Here is an 18,309-nt window from a genome sequence, read left to right as displayed (position 1 = left end):
CAGAGGGTGGGGGCGGCCAGGCTCTGCGGTACTGCCCTGGGATGGGAACTGGATGCAGTCCCAGAGAGACATACAAAGAGAAAATCATCTTGAGTAAGGAAAGGTCCTCCTCCAGAATACACCCGAGACTCCTCCCAGGTACCTCCCAGTCCTTCGACCTCTGTTTAGGGACCTGAGAGCCCAGGTAGCAACCCCAGACTCCTCCAAGGAACCTACCCAACATCATTTCTCCATTTGCAGACAGATCTCTCCTCCAGGATCAACCCAAGACTCCTCCCAGGCATCTCCCGCAGTCCTTTCACCTCCGCCTTACCACTTCAGATCTCACATAGCAGACCCAGACTATTCCAAGGAAGCTACTTGAGAGCTTTTTTCTGTTTGAAAGGAAACTCTCTCATCCACAAACATCACTAGACTCCTCCCAGATATCTCCTGGACTCCTGTGATCACTGCTTGACGCACCTAAGATCTCACGTAGCAGCCCCAGACCCCTTCAAGGAAGCTACCCGAGAAGTTTTACCCCTTTGGCAGAAAGTTTTCTCCTGCAGGATGCACCCGAGACTCTTCCCAGGCATGTTCCTGGGTCTTCTGACCTCAGCTTTAGGGACCTGAGGTCCCAGGGAGCAGTCCCAGACTCCTGCAAGAGACATACAAAGAGAAAATCATCTTGGGTAAGGAAAGGCCCTCCTCCAGAACACAGTTGAGCCCCTCCCACATGTCCAGCAGGGTTCTTTGCCTTCTGTTTAGGGAGCTGAGATCCCAGGTACCAGCCCCAGACTCCTCCAAGGAACCTACCCGAGATCATTTCTCCCTTTGGGGACAGAGCTCTCCTTCGGGATCCACCCAAGACTCCTCCCAGGTATCTCCCAGAGTCTTTTCACCTACGTTTTAGCACCTGCGATCCCAGGTAGGAGTCCCAGTCTCCTCCAAGTAGGCTACCTAAAATATTTTACCTCTTTTGCACAAAGTTCTCTCCTTCGTGATGCACACAAGACTCCTCCGAGGCATGTTCCCAGGTCTTTTGACCTTAGATTTAGGGACCCGAGGTCCTGGGTGCCAGTCCCAGACTTCTCTAAGGAAGCTACCCAAGAGGTTTTTTCCTCTTTGGAAGAAAACTCTCTCATCTGCAAAGATCACTAGGCTCCTCCCAGATATCTCCTGGACTTTTTTGATCCCTGTTTTTGGTACCTGAAATCTCACGTATCAGCCACCGACGACTCGAGGAAGCTTCCTGAAAATTTTACCTCTTTTGCAGAAAGCTCCTTCATCTGGGATGCTGCTGAGACTCCACTCAGGCTTGTATTGGGGTATTGTGTCCTCTGTTTTAGAGACCTGATATCCCGAGTACCAAATCCAGGCTCTGTGCTGTAATAGATACTGCTACCAATGCCACAAATTCCCCACTAGCAAGTGTGCCCGGTATTAAAGAAGCAAGTGTGTGTGTACAAATCTCTCTGCCAAGCTATTACAAGTAATTATCAACAATCAATTGCTGTAACAATCACCATTGGCAACAACAGATAACAGGAACACCAAGTGTCTGGATAGTACTACAGTCAATGCAAACTTCTCTCTAAGAAAGCAAATGTACCAGCGCTAGGACAGGATACACTTGGGATAGGTTCCTTCTAGGTCTACATATGGTACACACTGCATGGGAGAGATCCCTGAAGGGGAACCAGCTGTCCCAGAGGTGAGGGGACAAACTGAACCACCCCCAGCAGTAGGCTCAGAGGGGGGTCAAGAAAGCAACAGACAGAGTCTCATGACTTACCCACAATGCTGGGTGAAAATTAAGTCATTTTTCTACCATAGAGACCCCAGAAGGTGTACGACACCACTGCTTTGAGCAGTCAAGCGATGCTGGTAATTCCTGTGGTTCACCGGGGCACATGATGGTATTTTGTTCTCTCAGACCAATTTTTATTTTCCCAGACTGTTTTCCCTTCCTTGCAGTGAGAAAGGCCAATGGCAGTTACCGATCCTTACTTTCTCTTTTTCCACACTATTTTTCACATTTTCAGGTGACCAGTTGCTGTTATAGTCCCTAGTTTTGCACTCATCAATGGTACCTCAAGATGTCTCCTGTTCCTCGGTACCGTTACCGAAATGGATTTGCTGCATTTTCTTCTCTTCTAGTTCGTGCACGGGTGCCGAGAGAAGGCAGCAGAAGGGCACGCTCGTTAAAAACCCTTTTTACTGCCAGCAATGAAGGTGCCTGCTGGCAGGAAGCACAAGAAAGAGCCCCTATTACAGCTCTTTCAATTCTCTGCACTTCTCCAAAACCCCAGCGGATTACTGCCTCAAAACCCCTCACAGCACTCCAGCCACGGTGTCAGAGAGGTCGCAGCGGTGCCAATGGTAGAGCTGGGGAGAAGAACATCTGCGGGTGGATAAATACCTCTTAGTCAAAAAATGGGGTGTGACTGTCAGCCCGCAGCCAGCCTGAGCCCCGCTTCCATCACCATTCCCAGGACAGAGCCTGTGCCCGTGCTGGCTTCGCATAGCAGGTGAAAGACCCCCCTTTTCGGGACACACCGCGACGGCGGGGTAGGCCTTTCAGACCTCGGCAGCCCCGCTGGTGCAGACGGACCGTCACCCCCCACCCCCCATGACCACCCTTCCCCGCCCAGCGCCTCGCCCCTGTCGTACAGAGGCACCTGGGGGGCGAGGGGGGCGAGGGGGGGATCGGCCGCCGCCCCGAGCGTGGACTCACCTCCGCCGTCCCCTCCATCCGCTGCGGGTCGCCGGCGCTCCCCGGACTGCTCCTCACCGCGGCTGGGGTGGCCGCGGCCCTGCGGCCGGGCCGTGCCGGGGCCCCCGCTCGGGCCGGGCCGGCTCCGCGGCGGCTCCCCCCGGCCACGGGCCGCTCCCGGCCGTTGCGCCGCGCTCGAACCTCCTGCCGTTGCCCCGGCAACGCCCAGGCCGCGCCGCGGCTCTCGGAGCGCTGCCGGCTGGCGGCGGGTCCCGCCGCGGCCTGGGCCGGTCCCCGCCGGAGGGGAGCCGCTGCGCGCCGGGGCTGCCCGGGGCTGCGGGCCGGGACGCTGCGGGCAGCTCGCCTCGGCCGGGGCCGGCCGGCTCCAGGGGCGCCCGGGCGGGCGGCAGCCCCGGCGCCTCCGAGGGAGCTGCCCGAGGGGGCTGCTGGCCCTGGAGGAAGGCCCCTGCCCCGGGGCCCGCCCGAGACTCCCTCCCAGGCGCCTCCCGGAGCACTCCGCCCTCTGCTTTAGGGACCCGAGGTCCCAGAGAACAGCCCCCGGCTCCCCCAGGGAAGCTTCTCGAGATGCTGCTTCTCCCCGTCTGGAGACAGCTCGCTCCTTCGGGATCCACCCAAGACTCCTCTCCAGAGGCTCCTCCCCTCTGCTTTAGGGCCCTGAGCTTCTGGCCGATGGGTTCCGATACCCATCCCACTTTTGCTCCCGCAGAGGGAGGCCTCCGTCGGTCTGTCTCGTCTCATTTCAGTTTTCCCCACCCTTAGGAGTCCAGCCGTCTCTGTCTCCGTGGCAGACACAAGGTTAACGTGCCTGGGGGATGTTGTCCCTCTCCCTTTAAGGGTAACGGAGCAGCCCAAGTCCCACCACTGCTGACCCAAACAGTGTGACCCGTGGGTGGGATAGTGTCCCGGTTGCAATCAACTGAACGGAACCTTTCTGTTTGATCGGTCCATGTATCCAGAAGGGAACTAGTTTGACTTGAGCATTCACACCCCCATTTTAATGCTTGGGTCACCGGACCTATTCTTTGAATTTCAATGGAGTTATTTGACGTGGAACAGCTACAAGTCAAGCTACAATTCCATCTGGGGTGCTTCCTAACAGTTTAATTCCAAGTAATACACCAAGGTGTAATTTGCATATATTCCCAATCTCCTGTTTCTGGTTTTTTCCAAACCCTGGGGACTGTCATGCCCCATGGGTATAAATGACAGTTTCCTTCGGGATCAATCCATTTGTTCGGCCCAGATTTAGAGGCCAAACTAGTTCCCAGCACTGTTGTAAGATTATCACTGTCTCTGGTCCGTATTCACCAACATGTAAGGTCGGAGTTGGTTACCTTCCACAACTTTGACCCCTGTCCTAGTCCTAGCACCATGCTGAAGTTCTTCTTTTCTTTTAATTGCAGTGCTCCATCGCTTTCCCCTAGCATGGCCTGGCAGGTAGCATTTAAACCTGGAGTTAGCATTCCCCATGCTACCGGTTTAGCTGTTGACTTACATAGTGGTAAACAAGCAATTATATTGCTGGTGTTATGGATCCTCCCGAATGACTGGATGAGCTGCAAAATTAATTTCCTTTATATACTGTGAATGTAAAACAAACTGATATTACACTTACGGCATCCATCTTAACAAGGGCTGATTTATAATAACAGCAACGCTGCCAAGTCCACCTCTAAACCATGTCCCTGAGCGCATCAGCATCAGCCTTGCACTGTCTTTTCAGGAAAGTACTTGGAGATTTTATTTCACTGAGTTGTTTTTTTTTTTAACACTGTGTGTTAGAATTTGGCTGCTTGAACTTGCAAAATGCATCAGTTTAACTCAGAACCAAGCAGGGAAGAGGGAGCAGCGTCAATGTGATGCCATAACCTCCTTACACATCACTTCAGGATGGGTTTTTGCGGTGGCAGGATGCTCTCCCCACCCCTGCTCCTGGGCGGCTCAGCACTTGCTGTGATCCCTCCTCCCTGGGCCGCACACCAACCTAGGGCAAGTCGGGTATAGAGTGCAAAAGGCAGCAGCGCTTGGGATTGATTTCATTTAGCAAAATCCATTGATAAACAGTCACTTCGTTCTGCTTTGTGCTGTACGATCAGTTGAATGACAGGATCTGCATGAGGAGCTGAAGACCCTCAGGTGCGTTTTTCAAAATGGTAAAGCTTTGAGGAGCATGCTGTGCAAAGCACTGACACGAGCAGGTGTCCCCATGTCCTTCAGGTGTTGTGAAAAGAAAAGGGTGAACAGTCACAAAAATTCCAGGTTTCACAACTAGGTGGGCTTGTGTAGTTGATGGGGGAGGGTGGGGGGATGGGGGTGGGGACAGGGACATCAGACCTTGGTGGCACCAAACTATTCTCAAACAAAGACAACAGGAGTTTGGAGAGAAGAGATTGGTAAATGTCTGATTTCATATGTAAAGTTAGGAGTGACATCATTTACTTCACTGCAGTTTCTTTGTTGTTATTTTGTATATAAGACCGGGTTTATTTCCCCGAAGGGGTGCTGGCTTTGTGGAGTTACCACCTAGCACACTTTTCTGTGCAGAATTGGAATGAAACAAATATCCTGACTGTGTTTTTCAACTCTTTGCACACCAAGTAAAAGAACGCTGATTTTGGGGACAACAGGACTTACAGTGCTAATACCCTCCCCGCAGCTTTTTGAAAAACACATAGAAGAAAGTGTGACAAATGAGCTCATAGAGAGGAGGGGGGAAGAAAATCCACTAGATGAGTAAGAGCTATGTCTGTAGTTGGATAAAGCTGCTCTGAGAGAGAGACATCCATCTTCCCTCCATGGGAGAGTCAAGGCAACGATTAGAAATGAGGAGCTGTAATCAGGTGTCCTTTTTTAACCCCAGTGTCGAAGCTGTCCTTTGAGCATTTCCTAATCCCACTGCAGCTGAAGTGGGTCAGGTACCTCAAAAGCATCTCTTGACTGACCCAGCTGATCTCTGCACTTGTCCATATGTGAAATGGGAAAATGCCCGGTTTGAATAATGGCCTCATTAATGCCTTTAGCCTTAGGGTCTGGATATGGACTGTGACAAACATGAGGAGTTGAACAGACTTTTTAATGGGTCACTCCCTTTTGCTACTAGTGTCTCTGTAGAGATCCTTCATCTGTTAAGTACAGTTCTTGCCTCCTGTTCCACTTGTCTCTCTCTGCTGGTTTCAGCTGGTAGTGAAAAGCCGTGGGTTTTCTCCGTTTTTCCCTTTCTAAAACAAGTGTTCTATGATGTGAAAAAAAAAGCTAATGCTGCCTTTAATTTAATGTTGCCCTGCCCTGTCGGTCCTGTGCTGCTTCTGACTGCAAATGAGCCTCAACACGCAGGACAAGTGGAGGGTGGGAGGTGAAAATTGTGCCTTGCTGTAACTGGAGTTCCGGGGCAGTAACCTGGGCAGCCTCCAAACCAGGTGCCTGGTGTCGTGCTCTGCCTAACTGGGCAGTGAGCTCGCTGAGCCAGATCTGAACACCTCTACAACCAGAGCTTGGCTTGGGCTGCTTTGTATGCTGACTGCTTTAGATAAAACAACCGTGTGTACAGCTGAGCCTCTGGACTATAAAAACTGAACACCGTGTTACGAGCAGGAGGCTCTCCCAGCAGCATTCCCTGCAGATTGGTTCATGTTCTCACACTCTTCCATAAACAAACCCAAGGTAATACTGAATTTACTGCATCAGCTGTGTGATAGGTAGAGACACCGACAATTTAAAGTGTCAAAATCCAATGCGAATTTTATTATATTAGCAAGCGAACAAGAGCAAAGGCAGCGCTGGGCGGCCGGGGAGTCTGCGCTCCGCCAATGGCTCGCGCCTTCCCGCCTCGTGTAAGCACATTATATACAGTCTCATTTCCTGCATTCGTGATGTCGCAATCAGGTCGATACTCTGCGCATGTTCCTTCTGTTGCTGGGGGGTCTTTCTCTGCCTCCTGGTGATGGTAAGGATGAAGGCTGAAGGTCTTCCTCGTTGCCCTGTGGGTGGACTTATGCAAGAATGTGACTACTCAACCCCCTCAGCTACGGGTCCTGTTGACTTATGCAAGAATGTCCTTCGGTTGGGCTATCAAGCCTTGGGGGCACATAAATCTTCCATCCATACCTTCCCATACAGGTTTAATGAACAAAGCACAATATGTTACTTATTACAAGCTGTGTTTAACAGCCCGTTTCGTTAGATGTCCTTCCACTAGAAGGCCCTTCCAGAATCAGCAGCAGTAAGCAAATATATTTAACTAAAAGAAGCCGGTGTTAAACTATCTTGTTTAATGTCAGCAGGAAGCTGATGGGAATATCCTTAAATCACAACTGGTATGGAACTGGAAATGGGTCCAAAACTTCTGCTGTGTGACCCTTAGTGGGATTCAGACCTTTTCATTTCCTGGTGATTAGTTCTCCCTGTCCAGAGCAATGCAAATAAGTTGTGTTAAGATGGCAGCAACTTGGATCTTTTCTTCTATCCCCAAATGTTTTTTAAAAGAAGTAGTTGTGGCTTCTAAATTGGGTCAAATTATCTCAAAATCATAATCAGGATTTTTTTTCTCATTTATGTTAATGCTGGGTAGAAGAGCAGAAGCTGATTTGGAAACCTGTAAGCTGAAGGGTGTTTTCCAATAAGTTTCTTTTTTGTGGAGTCTTCAGCATTTTAATTTCTCCCACAGGACTTCTAGGCTGCAGAACCAGCCCCAGGGGCACTATGCAATTACTTCTGCAATTAGCTTGGCTCCCTCTAAGGACATAGATTGCTGTCATACTCAGAAGCTGGTTGAAGCGATGAAGCCATGTGGGGTATTTGAAGATGAGGAAGAACTGAATCGCAGGTGTGATAAATAATTTTGTCCCAAATCAAGTTTTTAAACAAAGTTTCCAATTTATTAAATGAATAGAGATAAGCAAACAGCGCTGGGTGTGCCGGGAGTTTCTGCTCTACCAGGACGCACACCAAGTTCTAAAGGCAGCGTCTTTTATATTCTTGGTGCACTTTTCTCCTATTGGATCCTATGAAAGTCTCAGGGTCCCATCTTTTGGCGGGCTCTTCTAAGCAGAGGTGACATCCGCTCTAAGCGGGGTTTTTTCTTCTTTTTTTCTTTTCCTTTTCTTTTTCTCTAAAAAGTGGTTACATTGTTCGAAGCGAGAAGAACACTTGTTTATATTCACAAATTCTCAGTTTGATTCAAACATTCATCACAACCATGATATAGGTCGCAGTGACTACAAACTACTTCACACAGGGCACAACAATCACATTTATCACACCATATTCTATTTTGACACAAATCATGCCTATGTTTTCCACAGCAGGTATAACAAGGCTGTAAATCTTGTTAACTTCTTCAGTCTTCTAGGGCAAACTTAATATGAGTTTTCTTTACAGGCTGGTTGTTCTTGGAAAACTGAGTAACTTGGTCAAAGAATGGATGTCAGACCTTGGTGAGAGCAAGGTAAGGATTTTTTATATGTTCTTCTCAAAACAGCTGAAGCTTTTTTGTTTCTTTTAAAGGGCATACTACTGGGATTTATGCTAAAGCTCAACTTTTAACTTTCTTCTGAAGTATTGAGTGGAGCCGTTGTAACTGCCACTGAAATAAGGTATAAAAGATACTTCAGGTGAAGATCTTGAAGTCTTTGGGACACTGATTGAATCTGTGAAGTGGCTCCATCAGTTGACTTGTAGCAGTTCACAAAGCTGAAACAAGGTGTTGTGGGGTGAGGTAGATGGTAAATAGGCACTGATTTGCCCCAAACAGCCTGCAGCACCCAATCTGGTTTGGCATTGTGACAGGAGACTTGCCTTTTGTGTAGCTGCTTCAGGTGTGCCTGCTGCAGGGAAGACTAACAATAGGTCTTGTTTTGGGTAAATTAACGAAAGGAATACTACATTGGGGTGGGGGGTGTGCTGTGCTTTTTTTCTTTGTTTTTTTGAGTAGCAAGCACTCACTTCAGAAAAATAGCATCAGCCTGTTAGACTAACAGCTCCGCAGGGGAGTGAGAAGACACTGTTTATGAAGGCTGTTGTGGTCTTTCCAGTAACTTGCAGATAGGTCAGTGTGTTTCTTCTATTCTACAGTAAACTCTCTTCTGCCCACAGAATCTTCCCCCTTCAGCAGCAGCAAATGTTGGTGGCAAATATTTACATTCGGGTCTTACAGGCTTGGAGTTCACACTAAAGGTAGAACTTTCATTGTCTAGTCATAGTTCTAACATTTGAAAGCGACTTCCAACAACAACAGAAGAAATGGAATCTCTTTGTTGGTGCTGACATAGATGCTGTTTGTGTTGTTTCCTAGATGTGCGGAAAGATCAGATTTTTTTCAGGCATTGTTTGAAAAACTAAAACATTGGGAGGAAATAAAGAAATCTAAGAGTGAGTAAGCTTTCACCTTGATAGATTGTGCAACTTCTTCAAACAGACTATTCATGTTCAAGACTCGTATTCGTAGTGAATGTCTTATAAGCCAAAACTAAAAAAGAAATTGTTCCTGAGCACCTTCTAAAATACTATTTTATGCAGCATGAAAAGGCTGAAGTCGAGCTTTTGGTTCCTTTCCACGATGACCGTACATCGGATAAGAATCTTGGTGGTACACTTCTCCCCTGCCCATGGTTTGGGAATAAGTCAGCTGCATCAAAAAGCCAGCTTGTCCCTAGGAGCCTTGCTTTAATCTTAGCTGTAGGAAGGGGCTTGGAAATGAGGTAATTGCATGCAGGAAAAGGGAGGGGCAGCCTGAAAAGTGAGGTAGTTGACTGTCAGTGGAAAGGCTTCTGTCAGTACCTCTGCCATGGTGTTCCTCTGGGTGTCCTGCAGGACCTCTGATTCCTTCTCCTCTGGTCACCTTCCTCTCCGGCTGCTCAGCTGGAGGCTTTGCGGCAGGGCCGTGCTGTGGGCTCTGCAGAGAGTCAGCAGGAGCTGTGCTGTGAGCACACAAACTGCTCTGTGAAATCACCCGCAGGTGCCCATGTGGCGTACTTTGCCCGTACAAGTGAGCCTCGAGAAGTGTTTCTCTTGGCCTGGCCTTCCTCGCGCAGACACGTTGGAAGACTTCATGCGCACAGCTGAGGGGCCTTCCTTTAGAGGACGGTCACCTGCCAACAGACTGGCAGTGGGCTGTGGCACGGCTCTAACAAGCGGTCTGCAGCACTGAAAACTGCCCCGTGAGGTAGCTGATAGCATCTCAGGCACGGTAGAAAGTAAAAATACAGAAGACGTGTACCTTGTCAAATTTTTTACATTTCTCTGGATGTTAACCAGTAGTAAGGCAGCTACAGAAATGTCTCACTTTTCTTCCTCACCACCGAGGTAAGTACCTTGCGGTCTCTGATACTGATGGCTCGTTGTGCACTGTTTGCTCGTTACAATACATGATCAGCCTCCGAATCTCTTGGCTAAATAACTTTTCAAAGCTAGTATTAGTACCGTATTAGTGCTAGCCTGCTTGCAGCTTAGTAACACAATTTTTGGTTCGGGAGCAACTCAGTCTGTTGTCCCAAAAATCAGAGTTCTTTACCCAGTGTGCAATGAGCCAAAAAAACACATGGAGTTGAGATATTTGTTTAATCCATGTCTGCACAGAGATGTGTGCTAGGTGGTAACTCCACAAAGCCAGCACCCATCAGTGATCACAGCGTAAGCATTTACACATGTTGAGCAACTGCTGTCAGTACTTTTGCACTTACTTTCTCAAATGGTTTAGTCCTCTTTATTCTTACTGGTTCTTGCATGGTCTTGTCTTTAAATAAAGACAGTATAAAGTCACGGTGTTGATCTGCTCTCGGCTGAAGTGGACAAAGTATTCTATATCTTGTGAAGCAGGTGCTGCAGATTTGAAGGAATATACTTGGGTATTGAAAGACTACAGGCTGACTGCAATGCATCCATTCTAGGGCGTGGCATTTCCTCCAGCATGCTGCGTTTTCTTGGTGGGGTTTCCTGGGCAATCCTGGTAGCAAGAACATGTCAACTCTATCCCCATGCTTTGGCTTCTACTCTTGCGAACAAGTTTTTCTTGTGTTTTTCAAAATGGTAAGAGCTATTGTTTATTTTAATTTGCATAAAGGAAGTGGGGCGCTTCCACAAAGTGGCTCTTCCTTTTTTTTTCTGGCCAGGTGGCTGAAGCCACCTCTGAGCAGTGAAGAAAGTTTCAACAGGCTGACTGAGTGCTGCCGGCACGTCTTGTCCTTTCTTTCCATGGAGGAGATGGAAGTACAAGGGGAGATGAAGGCAACAGCTCAGGACATGCAGGGACCCACCAGGCCCTCCCTGCTCACCTCTGTGCGGGATCCCAGTGAACCCCGGCAGGCACCATGATGCCAAACCTCCGTCCTCCTTTCCTGCTTTCAGGCTCAGCTCCACTTGTGTGTGGAAGATCTGGGCTGGATCATGGCAGCCCTTCTTGAGGCAGAGGTGACCTCTGCCTGCTCCTGTGCCATGGTCCATGTAAGTAGCCCTTGGGCAACAGGGAAAGCATTGGCCTGTCAGGAGCCAGGGCAGAGTTGCGGTCAGTGCTCAGTGGGGCTGGGGGCTGTGTGGAGCTACAGGGCGGCAGGGAGATGGAGAGGGCATCAGGGAGAGAAAGGCACCCGTCATGAGACAGACCCACCCTCCACCAGGTCCAGTTGCTGGCTCAGCTCACCCAAAGTGTGAGAGCGGGAGGGGGCCCTGTGGGTCTGCACCCACATGCCGGGCATTCCCGAGGAGCGATTCAGGCACCCCTGCATGCCACCGTGTCCCCTTGCTGCTGGCCACAGCCTCCAAAGGGAGCCCTGCCTGTCTGGGTGCTGGGTTTGGGGTCTCTGGGGGTGAGGGGGTGGCCCCTCTGCCCAGTCACTGATCGGGGGCAGCGTGGGCACTGGGGCTGTCAGTGATCCTTTTCCTGGCCTTGCCCCGGCAGAGACAATGTGTCTGGAAGCACTTGGGCTCCTTGGTGGTGCTGCTGGGGCCTCACACTAGGGAATTCCTGGTGACGTCCAGTGAGCTCACAGGGTTGTGCCTGGGCCAGCTTCTCCAAATGCTAAGTGAGGAGAGCGGGCACTTCCCTGCCTTGGTCAGCCAGATCCCCCCCTCCCCTCCCTGCCTGGCCACCGAGATCCCGTGGGGCCATGCCCCATCTCCAGGAGGCAAAGTACTGGGCTGCTGTCACTCCCCAGCCCTGTCCGTCCTCTTCCCCCGTGCCCAAATCTCCGATTACGTCACTTGAGTTGGTGACCAACAGGTCCAGTATCGCATCCCCTCTGGTAGGGCTGTCTACTGCCTGTGATATGGGAAAGTAGAAAATATCTGAAAATATTCTTTTTGAAATATGTGATATGCTTTAGTCTCTGCAATATTAGCTAGCTAGCCTTGTCTTTGGTAAACAAGAGTGTGACCCCCTGCCCTTGGCAGGGCTTAAGTAGGGTCTTTATCACTTGAAGGCCTGCTTCATTGTGCTCAAGTAGGGTCTTGATCACTCGAAGGCCTGCTTCATTATTTTAGGTGAGATGGGGTTGGGGGAGGAATTGTATTTGTGCTACAGATCGTGACCACGGAGGGGGATGTTGCCTTGCTGTGCCTGAACTGCGCACTCTGGAGGATGGGTTCAAAAGGACAATCATGATGAAGACTATCGAGGAACTCTTACTCCCTCTCCAAGACCACGAAAAGACCCCCGAAGGGGAAGACTGAGCCTGCGCAAGGGGGAGGAGATCCAAATTACATCTGAAGTGGGACAGAGTGATAAATATGTAAATATGTAAGTTTTGTTGCTTTAAATAGGACGCAATTACTGCAGCTGGGATGCAGCATTCTGCACCGGACCCTTGCTGCACCCAGTGCTGCAGAGCTGTAATAAACAGACCTGCTTCACCATCAACTTGGATTGCGGAGTTCTTTTGCGGATCACCTGGCTTAAGAAGTTATCCTCAAAGCATTCCAGGAGTCTCCTGGATGGCCTATGACTCGCCCTGCTACTTTCCCAGCAGATGTTGGAGTGACTGAAGTCCCCCAGCAAGACAAGAGCCTGTGAGCGTGAAGCCTCCTGTAGCTGGAGTAAGAAGGCTTTGTCCATAGGCTCCCCTTGATCAGACAGCCTGTAGTGGACACCAACCAAGAGGTTCTCTTTGTTGCTTCAGCCTCTGAGTCTTACCCTAATCATGGTGGTTACGGTGGACTTTCAGACTGCCTTCTGTCCCAAGGACAATTCTTGGGCTGGCAGGCAACAGCCAGGGCCACAAGAAGAACGATCGGTTCCTTTTTTCCTCTCAAAACAACCATTCTTGGCATTTGGCCTTGTAAAGGGGCAAACGGGCCACTCTGATACCGGCAGCAGTGCCCTAAGAGTCACTGGGACCTGTGGCAGAAGAGACTGGAGCAGAAAGCCTGGTCCAGGACCTTCCATAGCTTTCCCTCTGCTATTCAACTCTGCCCAGCGCCTCCCGCAGCTGGAGCCAACAAGCCCATTGAAAGTACCAGCCCCTGTGGGGGCCCACTGTGCCCTGGGGCCTGTCCTCTGGCCACCATCAGTGGTACCCAGGTAGCCGCTAGCTTCCAGTTCAGGGCCTGCTGCACCTGGTGCAGCGTGCTGAGGTCCAGAGGGGCTGCAGTGCCCTTTGCTCTGAGCACAACGGCACCTGCTTGATTTTGAGAAGTGCCCACAACACTTGGCTCCTGGCCGCAGGAGACCAGAAACCTCCGTGTGCCAGGCGACCTACGGAGACACCAGAGTTTTTCAAGCTTGTCTGCCAGGGACTCATCTGAGCACAGGTCTTGTGAGGAGGAAAAGGAGAGTAAACCGTCTCCTGTCCCATCCACCCCCTTTACCCATGTGGGTTTCCCACCCACGAGAGTTTTTTCCCATGGCACACCACCCGCATCCCCTGCCCTCCTATCTCACGCCCCCCCCTTCCTCTCCCATCTCAGCCCCTGCTCCACTCCCCCATATTCAGCACTGCCCCCCCCCCCCGTCACCCCTCTACCTCCAGACCCTGGGGCTGCTGCTTGCACCCCCCCACCTGCTCATTGCTCCCCACCCAAACTCTGAAACGCCCCCCACGCTTCCCTGCACCCCGCTCCCATCCCACTCTCCCTCCTGCTGCACTGTGTGTCTGTGCTGGGAACAGCGTTGCTCCCCCAGGGGTGAGTTAGTCCCTGCTGAGCGGCGCTTGCACAGCGCCGGGGCTGTTCTGCCCCCCGCACCCCCGCCAGCGAGCGGGCTGGGGGTGCACCGAAGGTGGGGACAGCTGACCCCGAGTGACCCAAGGGGTGTTCCAGACCGTGTGGTGTCATGTTTGGTGGTAAAACTAGGGGGGAGGTTGGCAGGGGGCTGATGCCTGGGGACTGGCCGGGCATCGGTCAGTTGGTGCTGAGCAGTTGTTTCCATCTGCATCGCTTGTCTGTCTGGGGCTTCATTTTTCTCTGTTTTTTTTTTTTTCCCCCTCCTTTTCCTTATGTGTTATTATTGTTGCTGTCATTATTTCTCTTTAATTATTAAACTGCTTTTATCTTAACCCATGAGTTTTCTCACTTTTGCCCTTCTGATTCCCCCACCCACCCTACCTGGGTGAGGGGGAGTGAGTGAGTGGTTGTGTGGCTTAGTTGCTGGCTGGGGTTAAACCCCAACACCAGGTTACCTGGCTCGTGCTTTAGGGTCTCCATGTTATTCCCACCATCCCGACAGCCCAGCCTTGTCCTTCATCGCTGCTTTATCGTGCCTTTTGCGCCATAAGTAGCAGCACCGAGGCCGTGCAAGCATACCTGTCTGCCAGCCTCTGAGAAGTAACTCTGCCAAAGACAAAGAGCAGAACAGCCATGGCACAGTCTGCTGCAATTCTGCCCCTCAAGGCACCCGGCAGCCTCTCTCTCTCGCCTCTGGCTCTGCCCAGCTGGGCAGGGCAGTGCAGCTGTTGCAGAAACTGCTACACCCTGTGACTCCTTCTCAGGCTGTAGCTTTGCCCTGTGTACGGGCTGCCGAGGCCATCGACTGCCCGGGGGCCAGGCAGCCTGGAGAGCTTTACCCCAAGCCATTCCCTTCCCCTTTGGGCAGCAGCGGTTCTGCCGCTGCTATAGGCAGCCGCCTTCTCAGGGCAAGGGGCTGGGACCACAGGCTGCTGCCCGCTCCCATCAGACCGAGATGCTGGTCCCCGGGCACCTGGTGCAGGGAACGCTGAGGCCCGTTCTGCACTGCCCACGGCTCTGCACGAGAAGAAGGTGTCTGTCACCAGCAGCCACGGGTCACTGTGCCCAGCGACTTGGCAGGTGTCCTGCTGGTTCGAGAAGAGGCGTATTTCTCGCCTCGTAGTCTTGATGCCGAAAACGGTTCGGGGTTCAGCTTACAAAAGTCTTTTGACATCAAAGCAAGATGACAGATTTTTACCAGCGCTGTATTTCAGCTGTGTTGCTCGCTGAAAACAGCCTGCAGGCCAGGGGATACTCAGAGGGGTCTGAAATAAAGAAACTGAGTGTTGAAATGATTGTTTTAAGGAGGTGGATCAGGCAGCCAAGGGAAGCGAGCTGCTCACCTGCTCATCGGCAGGGCAGCCCATCCAGCCCAAGCGTTGCGTGTTGCAGGCAGCAAAGTGCAACTGCCACGGTTGCTGGCAGGAGGGGCAAAGAGAGCAGGGCTGAGACGGAACCTCCAGGGCTCTGCGGGCACCAGCTGAGGACACCTCATCTACCAGCCGCCTCTTTGCCTGCCCTACTTCACGGCTCATCCTTTTGGCCCCCGGAGGGGGTGAGTGCCGTGGCGCAGTGTCCCCTGTGGGAGTGAAGCCTCGTGTGCGTGCAGGGCGGCAGAGCAGAGCACAGGCGGCTCAGAGGCGAGGGAAAGCGCAGCCGCCCCCCCAGAGCCCGAGGTTCACCGGCGTCTCGCCCCCCGGCGGGTCAGCCCCTCGCCTCTGGCCAGCCTGGGGGCGCTGGTTCCTGGTCAACACCGCGGCCCCTCTCACCGAAAGCAGCCTCTCCTCTCCCGCCTTCAGCACGCCGCCGGGGCTGCCTTCCCCCCGCCAGCGTGTGCTGACACGCTGCTCTCCCTCCCCAGCCCCGATGCCGCCTGCAGACCGACACAGCGACCCCCGGGACTGTCTCCGGGGGGAACAAACCCGTGTGAGGGGTTCTCTGCGCGGCTGCTCCTCCCCAGCGAGAGGGGCGGGGGCACGGGCAGGAGCGAGCCCCAGGTCTCCCAGCGGCCGAAGGTGAAGGGCCGAACCGCTCCGGCCCCGCGGGGCCGTGCGGGCCAGGGCCGGGACTGCCGCTGCCCGGACTGCGAGCGGGGCCGGGCAGAGACCGGCAGCCCTGTGCCCCGAGCAGGGCCGGGGCTCGGCGGCTCCGGCGGGGCTGAGGCACCGGCCGTTCCCGCCCAGCTGGGCGCTCGGAAGGGGTCATTAAGGACACAGAGTCATTAAGGACACAGAGTCATTAGGGACACAGAGTCATTAAGGCGACACAACGACCAAGACGACCCTACCCCGCCACCACCAAAGTGCCGACGCCGGCTGCTGTGGCCGGGCCGCCGCGCATGCGCCGTGGCAGCACTGTGCCGCGGGGCGGTGCCTCGCGCTCGCCGCCCCCTCCCGCTCGGGCCGCGCCGCCGCCGCGTGGCCGAAGCGCGGTCCTGCAGCCCCGCGGTCGCGCGCCGGCTCTGGCCCCTGCGCCGCGCCGTCGGGACCGGCGCATGCGCGGTGCCACGGCAGGAGCAGCGTGGCGGCGCGGCGGGCGCGGGTGGCGGCGGCGGCGGCGGCGGCGGCGGGTGAGGGCCGAGGCCAGCGGTGAGGCGAGCGAGCCCCTTGGGCGGGCGCGGGGATGTCTGCTGCCCGCGGGGCGCCCGGGGGTGGCGGCACGGGAAGCGCCGACCCCCCCGCTGCAGCGGCTGCCGGTCCGCGGGAGGCGAGCCGGGCCGGGGCAGCCCCGGGGAGCTGCCGAGAGCGGGGATAAGGGGAAGGAGGCGGACGCCGCCCCCCCTCCCACCCCGGACGCAGACCCCGGGTCGCCAGAGACGCCCCTGAGCGTCCCCGGCCCCGCTCGCCCGTGCAGCTGCCGCCAGCGCCGGCACCTCCCCCGCAGCCTGTCCTGTAGCTCCAGGCCGCCCCCGACGCCGTCATGCCGGCGGCAAGACGACATGGAAAGTGTCTCCAGAAGCCCCTGACGTTCTCTCGTTCCAGGTTCCTGTCCCTGTGTTTTCATTCTTCCCCCTCTGTCCTGTAGCCCGTTCTTGCCTTCGCTGATCTCTGTCTGGCTCCCTGTCCCTGGTCTTTAATTGCTCTGCCTCTTCCCCTTGAGCTCATCGAGTCTTTTTGGTATTTCTGAGTCTCTCTCTGTGCCCCTTACTGACCCCTTTCTTAAATCCTCCCTCTCTGCCCTGTGGCCCGTCGCTGTTCTTTCTTTTTGTCCATCTCTCTCAATCTGGTTCCCTCTCCTTTCGCCCTTTCTGTCCCGTAGCCCATCGCTCATTTTTTTCCCTGTGCCTCATTCACTGTGGCTCCCTTTCCCTATTTTTCAGTGCCCCCTCTCTGCTCTGCAGCCGATTGCTGTTGTGTTGGGTTTACTGGCAAGGTTCCGTTAGCGGCGGGAGGCAGGGGCTGCAGGGGTGGGTTCTGTGAGCAGACACCAGGAGCTGGGCACAGCCACTTCCAGCTCCAGGAAGGATCTGCTGCTGGGCAAAGCTGGGCCCATCAGCAGCGCTGGTGGTGCCTCTCTGATGGCCTGTTTAAGAAGGGCTGAAAAATGCTGCTCAGAGGCTGAGACAGAGGCAGTGTGAGCGTGGAACAGCCCTGCGGACACCAAGGGCAGTGGAGAAGAGGGGGGGAGGTGCTCCAGGCACCAGAGTGGAGATTTTCCTGCAGCCCGTGGTGAAGACCACAGTGACGCAGGTTGTCCCCCTGCAGCCCATGGAGGTCCACGGTGGAGCGGACATGCACCTGCAGCCGTGGAGGAGCCCGCGCTGGAGCAGAGGAGGAGCGTGAGGAGGAAGGAGCAGCAGAGACAACTTGTGCTGAATTGACCGCAGACCCCGCTCCTGTGCCCCTGTGTTGCTCCAGGCGTGGAGGTAGAGAAGTCAGGAGTGAAGGTGAGCCCAGGCGGGGGGAAGGTATTCTTTAGATTTGTTCTGACTTCTCATTATCCTACTCTGGTTTTGATTAACGATAACTCAAACAAAAACAATGCCTAAGTGGAGTCTGTTTTGCCTGTGACAGTAATTGGGGAGTGATCTCTTTGTCCTTCTCTTGACCCGCAAGCTTTTATGTTGCGTTTTCTCCCCCTGCCTTGTTGAGGAGGGGAGTGATAGAGCGGTTTGGTGGGCACCTGGCAGCCAGCCAAGGCCAACCCACCACAATCTCCTCCTATCAGGCTCTCTGTCCCTAGTTTTCGGTCCTGTATTTCTTGTACCCCATTGCTTTTGGAACTTTACCTCTCCGTCCCTATTTTTTTTAAGTCTTGTGTATGTTTCTTGAACCCAGTTGCTTTTTAAATTTTCTTGCTCCCTTTCCCTCTCTCTCTGTTTCTCTGACCTAATTTTAATTTCTTGCCTGTGTTTCTTGTACCCCGTCGTCCTGTACCCCGCCACTTTTCCGTTTGATTTCTACATCTCCCTCTTTCTATCTCCCTGACCCTATGTGTTAGTTCTT

Source organism: Leptosomus discolor, unplaced genomic scaffold (genome assembly GCF_034619465.1).
Source record: "Leptosomus discolor isolate bLepDis1 unplaced genomic scaffold, bLepDis1.hap2 HAP2_SCAFFOLD_71, whole genome shotgun sequence".
Lineage (NCBI taxonomy): Eukaryota > Metazoa > Chordata > Aves > Leptosomiformes > Leptosomidae > Leptosomus > Leptosomus discolor.
This window is presented reverse-complemented; position numbering follows the sequence as displayed.